The sequence below is a fragment of the Trachurus japonicus genome, chromosome 18, assembly GCF_045865225.1.
Source record: "Trachurus japonicus isolate A0001 chromosome 18, Traja_1.0".
NCBI lineage: Eukaryota > Metazoa > Chordata > Actinopteri > Carangiformes > Carangidae > Trachurus > Trachurus japonicus.
In genome coordinates, this window is record NC_140924.1 from 29496117 (window position 1) to 29513629 (window position 17513).

General features: G+C 43.0%; 2 protein-coding genes across 3 annotated transcripts in view; one reads left to right on the plus strand and one right to left on the minus strand.

Annotated features, from left to right (window-relative positions):
- The window catches only part of LOC146969592 (leucine-rich repeat and fibronectin type-III domain-containing protein 4), a 38092-nt gene extending 25412 nt beyond the window's left edge, over positions 1 to 12680 (minus strand). The window contains exons 1-2 of the mRNA XM_085806209.1: positions 12092 to 12680; positions 10149 to 10992 (exon numbers count right to left, since the gene is read on the minus strand). The gene's annotated coding sequence lies outside the window, so the exon portion shown is untranslated. The remainder of the gene's footprint in view (positions 1 to 10148; positions 10993 to 12091) is intronic.
- The window catches only part of pcxb (pyruvate carboxylase b), a 278215-nt gene that overhangs the window by 188378 nt on the left and 72324 nt on the right, over positions 1 to 17513 (plus strand). The gene's annotated exons all lie outside the window — the stretch shown is intronic.

The window sequence follows — 17513 nt, forward strand, 5'->3', positions numbered from 1 at the left end:
AGAAGACAGAGAGAGGGAGGCATGGATGACAGAAGGAAGTTAAGGTGACGAGGTAAGGAGTGAGAGAAGGACAGAGGCTGATGATCAATAGAATGACAGTTACATTGCTAAGGATTGGTTATAACACCAAGTTTACATTTTATAGCCCTGATCTGGTCATTGCAGTGGTTAAAAATGTTTGATCTGATCAGAGGTCAGGAATAAAAAGTATTAAAAAGAGTCAGACATATTGAAGAGCTGTTCCATAATTGGATCTGACCAGTAGGTAGGCTGTTGTAGCCTACTGTTATTGATAAAGGAATTTTAGTACTGGTAGAAAAGGTACATTTTGTATGTTGATTATTTGCTAAACACAAAAAATTGCTTCATCAATAAATATTGGTGAGATTTTAATAAAGGAATTCAGAACATGAGCAGCTGCTCAGTGATTCTTTTGTTAGAACCAAGAGACCTACAGTAGATGTCTCAGACATTTCACAGTTCTCTACTGGACAAATTATTGTGTGGAGAGTTGTTTTTTTTCTCAAAACCACTCAAAACCAGTTTGGCATTTTAACAAGCAGAGTGAACATCAATAGCTGTCAGACAGGTAGCCTTAATCCTAGTCGTTTTGTCAAAGTGTGACACTCAAACAGGAAAAAAAATCTGCAAATGTCAGTCATTAAGTGCTGGATGCATACTGTAGTTCTTTTTCAGTTTGTACAGTCATCTGTTTTTCCACTTGCACAGGTAGGGGGTAGTGATGGAAAAAAGCTTACAAACCCCCTCAGGTAAATAGTGGGAGTGAAAGAAGAGGAATGGGAAATCAGATGAAAGAAGTGAAGTACATTCTCTTTAAAATAAAAGGACTGCAGTCTCCTCACAGCAGGGCTCCAAAATAATGCAGCTCCTCTGTAATGCTCTTCTCACTAATTCCTCTCAACCCTCTGTGTTGTTTCAGACGGAAAATAGCAGTAGCACTATCTGTGTGTGTGTGTAGAGAGCAAGTGTCTGCGTATACGCATCTGTATGCACGACCCTCTCTGACTAAATCCTGTTGGAATCCGTCCTATTTGGAAGATTTTGATAATTGTTTCTATTCCTGGAACATCGCACTGTCAGATTTTTAAAAATGTTTTTGTTTGGGTGGATTTTTTGTTTTTTTTGGTGCGTGTGAGTGTGTTTGTTTTACTTCTTTGGAAAACGTCCACCTATGAATCGGTTTAGGAATTAAAAGGCTTGTGTAAAGACTTTGTTTTTGTCTCACTCACGCACATTTCACAGCTCTTGCGTGAAGGCCTTAAATAAAAACTCCAGTTCTGGTCTCCTCAGCAGGCTGCAAATCATTAGTTTTCCTTACGTTGGGAAAACTGACTTTTGGAGACATGACTGTTTTAATAGAGGAGTGAAACTTTAATAGAAGACTTTTGGCTACATCACCTTATCTTAAGAAGTTTTCAAAAAAGTATCTATAATCTTTGAACATGGCAACGCTTAAGAGAAAGCAAGCCACTCTGCTGCTTGCAGTGAAAACATAATAACATTGGTAGGGGCTTTGAAGTTTGGCTTTTTAAAGGCTGCCACACTTTGCATCTACTTCACATAGATAAGCAACCCACTCTGTAATGAACTATAAAAGCGTTCTTATAAATTGGAGTTTAAACCTGGGATTCTTTTGAAGTATGCCTGTTTAAGAGGTCGACTCTACTCTGTGTGTAGAAAAGCTAGACTGCAAGACGTGCCTGGTATTCAGAGGAAAAACAGGCGGCAGAGTTAACCCACTGTTCTGATTTACCACAGGCTGTGAACTGGTGAACCGTGAAGACTTGTGAAATGGTGGACAAGAAAATCTCAAGCAGCGAACCATAGCATTAAGTATCCCCATGCTCCCGTCTGCTTTATGAGCACAGGAGAATTTTGTACTTGATGTCGTAGCTCACATCACTGCTCCTTAGTTGGCCCCTGGTACCCCGCCCTCGTTTCTCTCTAATCATTTGGGGACTTGGGGTCACTGGTGCCACTTTCATGTAAATAGCATCTGTAGCTGTGGTGACCAAGAGGAACTGTAGTCAAATAAAGGCAGTTTGGTTTCAGTTTGGTTTCCCTGGCAGTCACGAGAATAGTCATAAGTTGATTTCTGGTTTTAAAATGAGAGCTATGTGGGCAGTTTTCATCGTGAAGCTATAATAAGATCAAAACTTTATGAAACTTGTCACCAGCTGTAGAAAAGTTTCAAACCCAACAAACTGCTAAGAAAATAAACTCCATGTTGGTTTTTGTGTTTAAAGACCTTTCCACCAGTTCTGTGGCCAAACAGCTCTGAGAGCCTTCACAGCAGTTCTGTAAGAGTGTTGTGTTATATCTGTGGCAGCCAATCTCCCACTCCTTGTTGAGTTTCTGTAAAAAAAAAAAAATGTTTCCTCCTGTTGGAAAACCCGCACGACTGCACAGCTTGGGGATTAAATTTTCTGGGAGGTAAATTGAATTGGCAAACAACAGAGGTGACAGTGATTTTCTTTGGCACTTCATTGGCACATATTGTGCCAGGGAGCAGTCTTTACATGATCGGTTATGAAGCTCTTATTTGAATGTTTAAGCTTTATCCATTATCTACCCTCAGTCAGCTTGAGGATCAGTATATGTGGCCACATTTATACGGCCCCTGGTTTGTGTTGTGCGTGCATTTTCTTTCACTTGTCGGTGAAGCTTTTTTTGTGCTCGAAATGCTTCAATGTCACTCTGACTGCAAAGTAGGATCTCAGCATTATCTGTTTTCCTTTTGTAAACAGTAGCAGCAGTTTCATTCTATACATCTATAACAGTCTTACAGTTGGATACAATTGAGCAGCTGAAATGATGGGGACAGCTGAGCAAATGAGGGACATAAAGTGCTGAAAACAACGCTGGCGTCTCTGCTCTGCTACACCAGGACGCCTTTTTTCTTGGAGAGAAACCATGTTTCACTGGTGGATAGCTGTCGTACCGCTGCCAGAGAGGTGGCTCAATACTCTTCTGTTTTGATGCTCTTTTACTTCAGATGGCGATTGCACAGTTGTATCTGATTCAATTGCACAGTTACATGGTTTAATATGAGGAGCAATAAAAGCCTGTAATTAATAGCTGGCAGTCTTTGTTTTAGCCACATGCTCATCTTTTGATTCAGATTCCATATTATGCTGAGTGCATTGAGGAACGTTTCCCTTTTGTTAGATGACACGGGCAAGTTGTTGAAGGTTCTGTGGGTTAAGGCACTACATCTACATGAAGTTGGTGCAACTTCACAGATCTGTCTGATGTGTCGTGGAGCCTTCCTGCTATTTTTGCCAGCTCTTGGTGAGCTTGTGTCGTACCACAATCTGCAGGTTATACCAGATGCATGTTGACAGCTGCAGTCAGATTTCAAAGGCAAGTGGCCATGGACTTGGTCCCATTCATGACAGTTCCACCTGTAAGAGTTTGGAGTCTGTCCCACTACCTGTACTAGTCTGTTGAAAATTGTTGAAAATAGGAAAATAAATGCTACTTAAATTTTGTTATTATATTCTTGTCTCATTAAATGTGATAGTGCCGTAGCCTGCGGTTTGGGTCATTTTATACTAATATCTCTGAGTCCTGCCTCTGCAGAAGTTCCTATTGAGTCTGATGCTTGAGGATTTGTAAGTATTGTATGTGAGGTGGTGTTGTGTGTTGGCTCCTGCAGTCATGGAAAGGTCACCTAGCAAAAACTCAACTTCAGCCTCTAATTCTTAACTTCTCCACACATTCACACAAATACATTCTCACTCTAAACCTTACTAGCGTGCAGCCATACAAATACTAAATGCAGTTATGCTTACACCCATAAATTTGCCTTTGCATGACACAGACTATCACAAGTGTTGCAGAATAACTGACCTGCCACTCACCCTGAACAGACTGCGTTTGCAGTTTTTCTCTGCCCCTCTTCTCCTCCTTTCATCCCATCTGTTCCTCATGTCCTTCCATCATCTTTCTTTTTCTGTATCTGTCCAGCTCAGCAGCGTTTTCGTTGTCACATGAAACTTATTTCTTTACTTTAGTCTTTACTACAGTACGTCTCTCTGTCCTCTCCCATGTTCTCAGTTCCTCCTACGTTCTTCCATATCTTGTGCTGCCACCCTGACATTTATGTGCACAGGGGCTTTTGTGCACCCATATATGTTTACATAGCTGAGACTTATCCACAAAGCCTGCAAAAACACCACTTTATGAGCCACATACAAGCACCACTTCTGAGCTGTCAACATCGCCCACCCAGTCAGACACCCTGCGGTGCCAATTATATGGACCCTGACACGACAGGATGAAGCTCAACAAAAAGTGTGTGTGTGTAAAGGTGTGAGTGTGTGTGTGTGTGTGGGTGAGGGTGAGTTTGTGCACTCAAGCATGTATGTATGTATGCATGTGCAAGTGGCAGTTTGATGATTCAGCAGGGTTCCCAGCTTTCTATGGGGAAATCCTGAGTAAGAGAACAATTACCCAATCAGCACTATGCATCCAGCACAGTAGGTCAATGACATGCCAACTAGGCCTTTGTATCCCAGTGATGGATGTATTGATTAAACACACGCGCACACATGCACAAACGCACAAACTCTCTTGTATAGGATTTCATTCCTCCTCTGCATTCCTCTTTTGCTTTATTTTGTTTTCTGTGTTGCTCTTTCTTTCAACCTTCTGTCTCCTTTCTGAAACAGAAGAGGAACAGGAGTGGGAAACGATGGCAGGCGGGGGATAAGAGGCTGGAGGAGTAGAAGTATCCTGGAGGAAAGAGATACATTTGGCATGGGGATGGAAAGAATTCTCAATAATTACTTGGTTGAGGCCTGTTATCAGGCATGTTTGATCACTCAGGCTACTCTCAGCATTAATGAATCCCAAACTGCATTGTAACTCAGCACAAAGAGATTTCTTTTTTCCCTAATGTAAGACACTAATAAACGCCAACAACACTGCGCTGCAACGAGTCTGCAGGGGAAACTGGTTTCCCTTGAGTTTCTTGATTAGTGTCTCATACTCTAATGCTAAACAGTGCTGATACAGGCAGGAACACGCTGTGCTTCGCTGTCAGACTTAGACTATATGTGTTGCAGACAAAGTAAAAGCCAGTTTTCTTTTGACAGTCATCACCCACGCTGTATTCTGCACAATGATTCACATGAGCATCTCACCTCACTGCATTTGCTGAGGAGACTTTTAATGCAAACATGTGGAGTAGCGTTGGTTTGGATGCTAGTGGTTGTCTGAGAAGGGTTACCAACATGTGTAGGAGAGGTGTTGGATATCTTTGGAAGGTGGAAGTTCAAACTCCCATCAAACAGTTTGTTTGTTTTCTCTCTTTATGGTTTTGACCTCCCCCAACATTAAGCCAGTCACTCATGGAGAATTAATGGCGCCAGTATTATCACCATGGTCTTTTTTCAGGATTTTCTGGCATTTTATTTATTATAGATTGAAACAGGGGATCAGAAATCTAATGAACAGATCAGTTACTAAGGAAACAAATCAGTTACTGCAGTGTGATAAACCACCCATCATTCTCCAAGAGGGTTGAAATCAAACGATTACATCCACATTTTAGCCTTTAAAAGCTGAACAGGTTGTAGTTCCTGCCTCGATTGGACTTGTAGCTGTTGGTGAGCACATTTCTGATGAGACTGAACACATCAAAGTTTGGTGTGTGTGTGTGCACGTGTGTGTAAATCCATGCCCTCCTTTTCCTCTCCCTCTCTAGAGGGGTTTTTCACAAAGCAGGATTAGCAAGTTAGCCAGATAAGTTTAAAAAGTACTTTGTGAATTTTTGTTCGCAATTCTCAGTCTGAAAAGCTGAATCATATTCCCCAAACTTAATATTCAAATGTAGCTTAATAGATTCAAATCAGTGGTACCAGAGAATGGAATAATCTTCCACAGATACAGATATGTGGGCGACTTACTAATCTTAACTTGTGAAAATCCTTACAAAGGGGTGATGGCCCCTAATAGTCAGTACCTTCACCTTTTTCCTCCCTCCTCTTCTCATTCCTTCTCTCCGTTCTCTTTCATCCCTCACTTCCCACTTATATTGCTCTCCCTTCCTCTAATCCCCCCTAGCTGACACTCTCTCTCTTTCATTTGGCTTTTCCCCATTTCCCGCCCCTATATCTCCCTCCCCAGAACCATCCCTCCGTCTGTCTCCAGCGGTTGCTGTGGTTACAGTTTGTTCTGCTCATCAGGCGCCTGCTGTGCCTAAACAGACTGTCAACAGTTTAATTACTCATCCTCTCATCCCTCCATCTTTCCTTACTTCTCTACTATGCTTTTGCTTGTTGCTTCCGCATTTGACCGGGAAACCTTCTAGTCACTCCTCCTCCCCCCATAACAAACTCTCTTTCTCTCCTTTCATCAATTTCCTTTTCTTTCTGTCATTTGAGCTCCTCTCCTCTCCCGTTGCCACGCCATCCGATCATCTCCGCCTTGTGTTTGACTACTACCAGTCTAATTACTCATCCTTTTAGTATTCAGTCACATCAGTTTTATTCTGTTCATTCAACCATGCCTCCATCTTACCATCCACCCCCCACCCCACCCCACCCCCCCACCCCACCCGTCAATGTGCCAGTGCTTTATTAGTGTAGTTTTTCTTTTCAGACATTGTTATTCCTCTATTCCCTTATCCCCGCTCCCCCTTATCATCCACCTCTCAAGTGTCATCACTTGCCCTTTCATTCTTCATTACTCAGTCTCTCCCCATACTCGGAGTGTTCCTCCCTATCTTAAACAGTCAGTCTTGTAATTACTCCTCTTCATCACACTATCGTTCTATACCTCTATGTCCATCATCTACCACTCTGTTCCTCAGCTGTTGACAGCAAGCTGGTGTCTCATCCTTTCACCCCTCCCCCTCCTTTCACAGCCCAGCCCTTCACGCTTCTCCCTCCGCCGTTTGTCATTACTTTGTCCATCCATTCATCCATCAGGTGCCACCTTTCTGACACCAGCCATGTCTCCCTTGTTTCAGGGTTTCAAATCTTCAACTTCTCTCTTTGATTGAAAGCTGTTTAAATCAGAAAGGTGTGTGACATGTTAGATCTGTCAGTCCTAATCATCTCATCTGGTCCTGTCCATCTTCATGCGTTAACTGGTCTGTCATGTCATTCTTCTAATTATGCTTAAACTCTACAATGTAAGCATTGGGAATTTGTCGGTCACTAAACCTCTTCCCTGAACAGCTATTGTCCAGTCATGGTTTAGTGATGATAACCTGTCTGTGGTTTTCTACACATGTGCATGGGTCTCTAACAGTTTTCAGATTTCTCAAAACCAGAAATATTCGGCCAAATGAAAAGGAATGACCCCTGGGTGCCACCACATCACTACGTCTTATCAGCACACTTAAAATTAAATCACTTATTAGCTTTGCACTACATTGCAAGGTCTGTTTGGTTTCTTTCTGTATTATTTTCATTACATCTGTCCTCACCAGTTGATGATCCATGCAAACGATGTGGAATCTTCTCCATGGATCATCAGCTGTTAGGGATGCTGATTAAGCCACAGTCTTTAAGTATGATATGCTGCATGTAGTCATCATGTGCATGAGATAGGATTCCCATTAAGTGGATTCATATTGAAGAGTCGACTGGAAACAGTTTTAAACCGACTCACCGCCTTAATTAGCTCATTAGTTCCAGCTGATCAAATCTAGCGGTGAGTTGTCATTTCAGTGGTTGTGTTGTGTTGTGTTGTGTTGTGTTGTGTTGTGTTGTGTTGTGTTGTGTTGTGTTGTGTTGTGTTGTGTTGTGTTGTGTTGTGTTGTGTTGTGTTGTGTTGTGTTGTGTTGTGTTGTGTTGTGTTGTGTTGTGTTGTGGCTGCAGAGGAGAAACTTGCTGAGGTCTGCTTCTCTTTGAAGTCACAAACCCACCAGTTAGAGATGACAACAAGTTCAGTTTGTGCCAACATCACACCCAGGAATTGAATGCTTGACAGGCATAGCAACAGTATCTGTGGTGGGAGGGTCTTAGCAAATGGTCAGTTAATTGATCTGCAGGATTTAATTATTTATTTCATTTTTTAATAAGCGGTCCATTCACGTGCCTGTCATTTTTGCTATTTCCCCATTCACTTGCCAGTCTGCTCATGTTGGCAGGGCTCCTGCTTTGAACACTGAGCATCCCATCTGTTCATCCTCCCTTACTGTAGCCTCCAAATGACAGACACCCTTGGTAACAACGAGCCACATGGAGCATTAACAAGATAATTGAGGAAATGCTCTTTTATTCTGCCTTTATTTCACTATTTGAATCAGATTACACTTACCTGCTCAGTATTCTTACAGCCATCACTAGAAGGAGAGCAAAGCCAATTATAGAATTATGATTTAGTTAATGGATATCAAAAGGACCTCTTTGTCACAGTTAAGAAAGATTCAGACATCATCTCCTCAGAATTAGCACTGACCCTGTTCACAGCAAGAGTCAAAACTGCTTTAAATGATCACAAGAGCTAATAATCAGCACTGTCTTGGTTATTCAAAAAGCTTATTGTTCATAAAAATAGTTTCACGTGAAGTGCTTCTTTTTTTTTGCCAAATCTCTTTTGTTTCCAGGGTAATGTTCCTCTAAAGTGAAATTCCACTTTTCCCCCAAGTTGTACCTTGTAATTTGCAAGTTTAATACACGGAAAAGCCCCATGGTACAACATATTCACCATATCTCTAAATAGCTCATTACTGGTGTCATCACTTGGGGTCATGTAAGACTAATTGTAGCCAATGGTGTAACAGTAGAAAGCTACATAATGATGGCCATCTGTCATTTCTAATTATTTCTTCCTCATCTATCTTTCTATTTTTATCTCCCTGTGGTAATCACCATTCATTTATCTCTCTATCCTGACTGGGCCTCTTTCTAACCTTTTTTATCATCTTGTCACTCATCATTCTAGGTGCCCTAAGTCTCCTTGTTTATCACAGTTATCATTTATCATCGAATCAATCAATCGCTCAGTCTTTCACTTGATGCAGTTCTGGTTGCTGAAACCTTTCTAGGTCTCAGGCCTTCTCTATAACATTATATTTATCCCTCCATTTCTCTATATCTGTCTCCTCGTTATCCCCTCCTCCCTCTGTCTCTGTTGCCATGCTCACTCCTCTAATCTATACTTCTTATGTTACTGATTCTTCTATTCGTCTCTCTGTCTTTCTCATTGTCACCACAAGAAGTCAATCAGTGCTTCTCACCCCCTTGTCTTAGTGCAATCCTCTCATCTGACCTGTCTTAGCCCTCAGAACCGTCACAATGTTGCGTGTCACCCCTTCTTTCCCCTTCTCCTCCCTTCACCCCCTCCCCTCTTCTACTCTCCCTCTCTTGTCTCCATTTCTTTCTCATCACCCTCTTATCCTCCCATACATCCACTCAGTCAGACTGATCTCCTGTGTCAGTGTGCCAAATCCGGGTGTGTTTGCGTGTGCGCGCAGACACAGCTTACGTAAAAAGCCTCAAACGAAGGGAGGTTAGGTCTGTTCTGGGCTGCTGATGCTGCCACTGCCACACAAACACTCCCAGGCCTGCTTCCACATACTCATGCCGTGGTGCACACACACACACACACACACACACACACACACACAACACGCCAGGTGAGATTACATAGAGGTGAAATGATGAAAGCCAAGCATGAGATGCACCTTGAGAGTAATCTGATACGGGACAGCTGGCTGGCATTCACATGCACAGAAAGACACACAGACAGAGAGCGAGCAGGATTCACAGTAATGGTGGAGTATATAGAGCAATAAAGTGTAGAGTTAGAGCTGTAGAATAGAGGATAAGACGAGATAAAGCTACAATCATTTGTGCCTTGTGGGAGATCTCAGCCCGTGTGTGTTCCTGTCTGTGTGTGCTCTGACATTTGGCTCTTATGTTATTGTTGTTATGAATGCACATCTGTTCATTATTTATAGACCTAAGTGTGTGTGTGTGGGAGAACACAAAGTTCCCAGTCCACTGAGTGCTGGTGTTCACCGCATTGATGTGCTCAATGATTCAGCACAAGAGAGTTACCCATGCAAACATAGATTCACCTTTACTCGGCCAATATGCCAATAGTGTGTGTGTTTGTGTGTGTGTGTGTGTTAGTGTGTGTGTGGTTTGAAACTGCATGAACGTTACCTTTTCCGTCTGTGCGGCTCTATAATCCGAATCAGCTCCACATGTTATCCAGGTTGTGTGTGTATCTGTGTGTGTGTGTGAGTGTTTAGCACAGATCTCGCCCCAGGTGTTTCTCCTTGTGTTGGGCCAGCAGGGGGGAGGGGGGAGGGGGGGGTTGTGTGTTTGTGCTGAAACCTGTCCTACTCCCCTCCACACACATCAAAAGGAGGCGGATGTAGGTCAGTGTCAAAAAACCAGAGTTGCAGAAATTCCAATCCCACAATATCCTCTTAGGCCTCTATAGATGAAGAAAACCTGGAAAATCCGGAATTACTCTCTCAATCCCGGCACGGTATTCCGAAATAGAGACCTCAGTTCAAAAAAAAAAAAGAAATCAAGAATCCACTTTGCTTGAAATCCTATTTATGGCATTTTGATATGTATTCCTTGTGGCTGTATTCAGCTTGTCCATATGTCCTGCAGTTGAATGGAGGGGCAGGAAGAATCCTGGGGTTGGCAGTGATCTCCACACCTCCTCCTTCCCACCTTTTCTCACTCCTCTCCCTCTTTGTTCCTCCCCCCTCACTCATACAGCCCTGACTCTCCTCTTATTTATTCATCTGGCTTTCTATCCTTTTGCTCTGTTCTCTTTCACACATTCACTTCTCCTCCCTCCTGCCTCTCATCCCCCACTTCCCAGATTTGAGGATGTCCAGGGTGTGCTACCGGGCCTCTCTCCACTCTCCAGAGTGTGACCTGTAGGTGTTCTCCCACATCGAGTCAGTCTTTCATTGATGACCTTGGAGGGGGGTTCAGAGAAGGAGGTTTGGGAGTAAGCTGCAGAGATAGAAGGATGGCTAGAAACCTGCAAAAGAGGAGAGACAGAGTGAGAGTGTGAAGAGAACGAAGTGTGTGCACTGTAAATGTGTTCCATTAATGTCATCTTTACTCTGTGTGTTCACTCACATAAATCACACAAACATCCAACAGAGTCCATTATCACTTTCTGGTTTCATGCCATCCTCCTTTTTCTCTTCCACCCGTCTGACCTCCTCCCTCCCTCAGATATCTACCCCACCCATCCTTCTACAACTTCGTATGTCAGTCACTCAGTTCTCCCCGCTCCCCACTTTGCCCCACCCCCATTTTTCCTCCTCTGTCTCCCCCCTCCCTCCCTCTCTCACCTGTCTGTCAAAGAGAATCAATAGCTGTGAGACCCTCTTAAGGCCTCTCAGCAGGCTGCACCGGCTTGAACTTGCACGCGCAAAACACTCACAGGAGGACATGAGCACATGCAAACACACACACACACACAGCCACGCAGCACGTTCACGCATGCTTGCACACACACCACCACCACAGTCATCACCACCACACACATACACTAAATAGTCATGCAGTGATACTCTGCTGCAAGCACACACAGCCTCTGCATCTCTCTTTGAGTCACGCACACACAGGCGCGCACACACAAACACACACACAGCCTAATGAAACAGTTGGGCTATTGATCAGTGCCATGAATGTCAGACAGTTCAAAAGTCCCCCCACCCCCCATTCCCCACCACACTCTGGCTTGTCGATCAGACTCCTAAAGCTGACACCTTTAAGAAGACAATCTCATTATCTTGCTCTAAAGCTGTGCACTCACTCTGTGTTTGTGTGTGTGTGTTTCTTTGTGAGAGCGGTCCTTAGAATGTGTATCTGCCCATTCGTGCAGCAGCATCTCTGCCAGGTTTTTTCTCCCCCTCTTGAATTCAGTTGAATATCCCTGATTCATTTTTTTTCCTTTTCTCTCCTGTTCTTATCTGCCTCCTCTTCACTTTGCTACTTCAAAAGCACATTAAAGCTATTCGCTCTCTTTTTATCCATTCCCCAAGTTTTCTTCAGGTTCTTTCATCTTTATCTAACACGTCTTTTCCCCTTTTTTGCCCTTCGCCAGATGAAAAGGTGGAATTACTAACCTTGTTTTCCGGATCATTCCACCGCGACTCTTGGAGCCGTCACATCTCTCTGTCTCCGCGACTCGCTCTCTATCTCAGCTCCGTGGAAAAACACCCATCTCTCTCTTTCTCCCTCTCTCCTCTCTATCTCTATCACTCTCTGTCTACCCCCCCCTCCCCTCCTCCCGTTGGTCGTCCCCTCACTCGGTCTCGACAGCTGCAGCGCTCTGTCTGCCTCCTCTGTCGCTCTTCCGTCAGGCTGTAGGCTGATTGAATTTTAAGTCATGTTAATCCCACAGAACAGGTACTGAATGAAGGAGGGACACAGCAAAAAAGAAAGGGGAGAGAGAGAAAATGACAGAATGCAGGGAGTAAGCTGGCTTGTATTTTTAGAAATCTCTTCTCTCCATTGTTTTCTTTTTCCTTTTTACTTGTCCTGCCCCCAGTCACTTCTCCTCTTCATCTGTCCATTTATCTGCATCTTAATCCTCTGGCTTTTTTCTTAATTTTTATTGGCTCTTTTTGTCGTTATCTGGTGCAGAAGAGTGTGTGATTCCCAGCGAGCAGCAGGAGAGAGAACTGCGATCCGTCTCCGGCAGCGTCAAGCATCGAACTGAGAGAGAAAGAGAGCGAGGGAGAGAGAGAGGGCGAGAGAGTGTGCATGAGAGAGAGAGAGAGAGAAAGAGAGAGAGCAGGGCATGAAGATGAGAAGAGAGAAGGGGGGAGGTGGGGGTGGAGGAGAAAGGAAGGAGGAGATGAAAGAGGGGACGATGTAGGAGGAGAAGTGGAGATGATTAGAAGAAATGAGGAACTGGAGGGGAGAAGGGAGGAGAAAGGGAAAGAGGAGGAGAGGAATATTAGCAGGGTATTTTTACCCCACCACATTTATCTGACACCTGATTTTACCTACAAAACAGATAATACATTTATAAGATATCGACACACAGCAACAGTATATCAAGTGGGTAAAGTAGCTCCAGGTGCATCATGACTTAACGCAAAGTTAAAATGCAGCTAATATTGTATTCTCAAGGATAAGGCTGGGGATAATATATGTTTCTTATAAACAACAAATCACAGTAAAAAACCAAAACCTGCAATGATTTCTATCTACTACCAAGTAGGAGCTTATGTAGCCTGGTACACTCCATCCCATACGCCTCCATGTTGTCCAAAGTTGTACTGATATACTTTCATTACAGTAACATGACGATAACTTTAGTCAGTTCTGCTTACACTGACCTGTTGCTGTAAATACCCACCACTGCACCAAGTGGATTCATCTGCTGCTGAAAATGATCCCAAACAAATACAACTGACATTTACAACAAACTGCAGTGTTCACTCAGCTTTAAACCAAACACTTTGGACCTGTTTTTATAAGACTTCAGGCTTCACAAGGAGCAAATGGGCTGAAGGGCAGAGAGCCATAGACATGTTAGTGGAATGTGAACAAGTGCTTTGCTGGTTTTGTAGACTTTTGTTGACAAATGGGGGGATAGGGATATAGTGTGTGTGTGTGTGTGTGTATGTGTGTGTGTGTGTATATATATATATATATATATATATATATATATAGCACATGTTCAGACAGCTGTTTTCTACCTAGTGTCATTGCTGTCATTACTCTGAAGACAAGGTGTTAACAACTGAGATGAGAGAATGAGATAATACACACTGTGCAGTACGACAGTCCTTCTGCAAAGAAATGCATGGAGTGGAAAGACTTTACAAGCAACAGATGTGCGAATTAAAAAAAGATGTGCACATTTTCACCTTCACACTCCTCCGTTGGCCTCAACATCAGCTTTGTGCAGTAATAAGACATTAGCGGGGGCCTTTGTGCATACTTTTTACTTTTGATAATTAAAAGTACATTCTTGTCATCGGGATGCATTTCAGTGAACAATTTTTACAAAAGTTTAACTTTAGTCAAGGTACTTTGATTTACTTGATCCACTGATGGAGGATGGGTGATGGTGGGGGTTGGGGGTGTAGGGGCTGGGGGATAAAAGTTGGCATGGTATGACAAGGGGAAGTGAAGCTCTAAGTGCCTCAAGCAACTCTGGGTGAAACTGAGATGAGAGGGGTAGCAAAGGAGGATGATTAAGAGAGAGTGAGCACAAGTGGCAATGTGAAAAAAGAGAGGTAGAGAGGAGGGAGGAAGCCAAAGATCTCTGGGGGCGTAAGGAAGATAAGTGAGTAAGAGAGGGGTTAGCGAGGGATAGAAGTGAGGAGTGGATGGAGTGATAGCATGGCGATAGGAACAAGTGTAGCTGATATGACTTCAAACGGTGGTCGGGTGCTTGATTTCCCTGCTGTGCAGATAGCTGCTGGAAATAGACGTTTAATGGAAACCGTCTGGATGCGAGTTTGTGTGTTCCATTACTAAAGCCGAACCTATAACACGAGAGCTATTGGAAGTTGGAATTAAGTCATTTTTGATATTCGCATATCTGCAGATCCATTTTGTCGACACAATCACAAACTGCAGATGGAATAAATGAAAGATTGGACAGAAAGATGGTTAAAAAAAACAGAGTAAGTACGGAGATTTGGTTGTGTTATGGTGAACTGGTATTTTATGTATCTCAATTTCCACCCAGGAGTCAATTTTTGTCCTTCACTCTCTCCTCCGTCTTGTAAATATTTCTCAGTTGTGGCCACCCATCCTATTTATTTCCACCTTGCAAGTGTTTACCGCTCATCCCACTTCCCTGCATCTCAATTTCTCTATCTTGAATTTATTTTTATCCCTTGCATTTTCCCTCTTTAGTGTCACTCCATTATTCTCCTGCTGTGGGCCAGTGTATTTTTAACCTAGTAAGCCAGACCTCCCTCAAAGCAAGGTCCAGCAAGGAGAAGTTTGATATATCATTTCACCCAATCGTATCCCGTTTACAGCGCTCTGCTTTTACGGCCGGTTGAATCACAATTAATCAAACCTCTAGTGGTTTGGCACCCAGTCCTCTTGTCACTGAGAGTGACCTTGCCGACTGGAATAAACTAACATGACCTACTGCTGGGTGATGGATGAAGTCAGTTCACCAGTCAGGAGAAAATCTCATTACGGACTGAGTTGTTGGTTTACATAGGAGGAATTTATCCCCCACTTAAATCCAGGGCAGCTCACAATCAGTTCATTAAATTTCTCATCAGAGAAATTACAAACAACCAAGAACTGTAGGACAAAAGTGACAGATTTTGTGCTTATAGAGTATTCTGTAACAACAGATCATTCAAGTGCAAGTAAAATGCAGAGTGAAAAGTTTATTCACCCTAGAACTGACCTCAGCGGAGAGATTGGCAGGATCTTTTTTAGTTCATTCTGAGGAACGCTGCACTTAATCAGAAAGAGGCCAGACCTGCTCTGGTTCGGTCAGGCCAAATTAGCCCTCAAAGTGAAACCAGCTGCAGGGGAGTTGGCCTACTGACCCAAGCAGGAGCAAATCTACTGACTTCTTTTTTTTTATTGCAAATTAGTTCACTGGTCAACTCACTGGTGGTTTCAACAACCTGGAAACAAACATCTCATATCCAGTCTGAATGTGGCTGGCCTGGGTGCTCACCAACACTTTACATTGAGGGTTTGTTTCACATGCAAAGACTGTAGTATCAGCCCTTGGACTTTCACACTTTAAAGGAGCAAACTGGTAATGAAATGAAACAAAGTTCACTATATTAAAGTGGTGACACAATATTCTTGATGTGAACACTCCAACACCCTTAAAACAGAGATTCAGTCATTTAAAGGTCCTGTGGAGCTCTTGAACTCTAGTAGTTTTTACATGAGTGGGAATCCATTTAGTCTCATGCACGAGTTCACATGTGCACACATTCAACGTGCTGCCATACAGAGCCATTGTGTACATGTTTGGCCACATTTAAAAGATTGAAGGAAACAGCTGAGGCAGTTTCTTTCCTGAATGCTGCCTGCCGGGTGTTTGCCACTAACAGGCAGCAAACCGACAGGTATGGTAGAGAAGTGTGCAGTCTAAATCAAAGGGTGGAACCTCGACAACACGTCCTTGCCAGCAGCAAGAATATATACTGGAGTGAGAGGGAGAGAACCAAGTGTTCTCCTCTCCACTTAATGTTTATCCGTCTTTTGGCTGGTTCGTCATCAAGTGAGGACAATTTTTTGGTGTGTGTGTGAATGAGTCACAGTGAGTTTGTGAGACATGGAGGCTAAATATAGGCAACACTGAAACACACAAAAACAAAATGCACTCAGTGAACGCCTATGCACACAAACATGTCACACATAATCACCAGTGTGTCAAATGCTTCCATTCACACACACCCACACACACAAAACTTTACACATGGACACACACACAACATACATTTTGCCCAATCTATTTGGAACCAACACGCTTCACACACACACACACACACACACACACACAGAGCAAGGCTGAGCATACACACACTCGCTTAAAGATTGGCATGAGTGCATGATTGCACACACAAACACACAAGTATCACACAAATCAGGGCATGAATTACACACACCCCGTGCAAGGCTAAATGAAACAAGCACACTCACACACTGGATGTCAGGGGTAAATGGTGTGGAGGTTTAGATCGAAGGGCAGATTCCCCTCTATTTGTCTCAATCTAGGGATAATGAAAGACAAGGACAGACACACACGCACGCACACACACACACGCACAAACACACGCACACAACTCTGCCCTCTAATTTTGCTCTTAGAGGCGTTTGCATGTCATTGTGTTTTTTCATTTATTTCCTCTGTATAAGTTATAGTTTCTCCAAATGACTTGAGCTGGCAGAGTGTTTGAGCAGCCATGGGCAGCAGTCAATGAAATACAAGAACCTACTGGCCTCATTTGTCTATATCGCTTCAAGTGTAAAACCTTGACAAATACACACAGTGCAGAAATGACTTCAGGGAGATCGATGAGGAAAAAAAAGTCCAACATGCCAAATGTTTCCATGAGTGAAGAGCGTTGATGCATTTTGTGCTGCTGGAATTTACAGTAAAATTACAAGAATGGATAAGAGCTAATACACTTTTCTTTGTGCATGTCAAAACACAAAGTCTGTTTGACTGTTTCCTCTTAAATAAGCTCATTAGATCTGTGTTAGAGAAGCAGAGATTTTTCTGTGCGTGTATTACAGTATAGAGGGAATGAGAAAAAGAGTACAAATTGACAAATTTACAGTAAAGTCATATTTATCAGGTCATAGCTAATCATCAAAGAACTACAGTAGGTTAATGACTATCCTATCCTCTGTCTTCCAGGCTGAAGTGTACCACTGATGTACCAGCTTCTACTATGAATGAAAGAAAAAAAAATTCACTTGAACAGAAATTTTGAATGTAGCTTTGAGAGCGCTCGTCAACACAATGCGTTGAAAGAGCAGACTCGAGTGCCTCACTAGCAGACATCTTTGGCATGTGTCATCAGTCAGTTT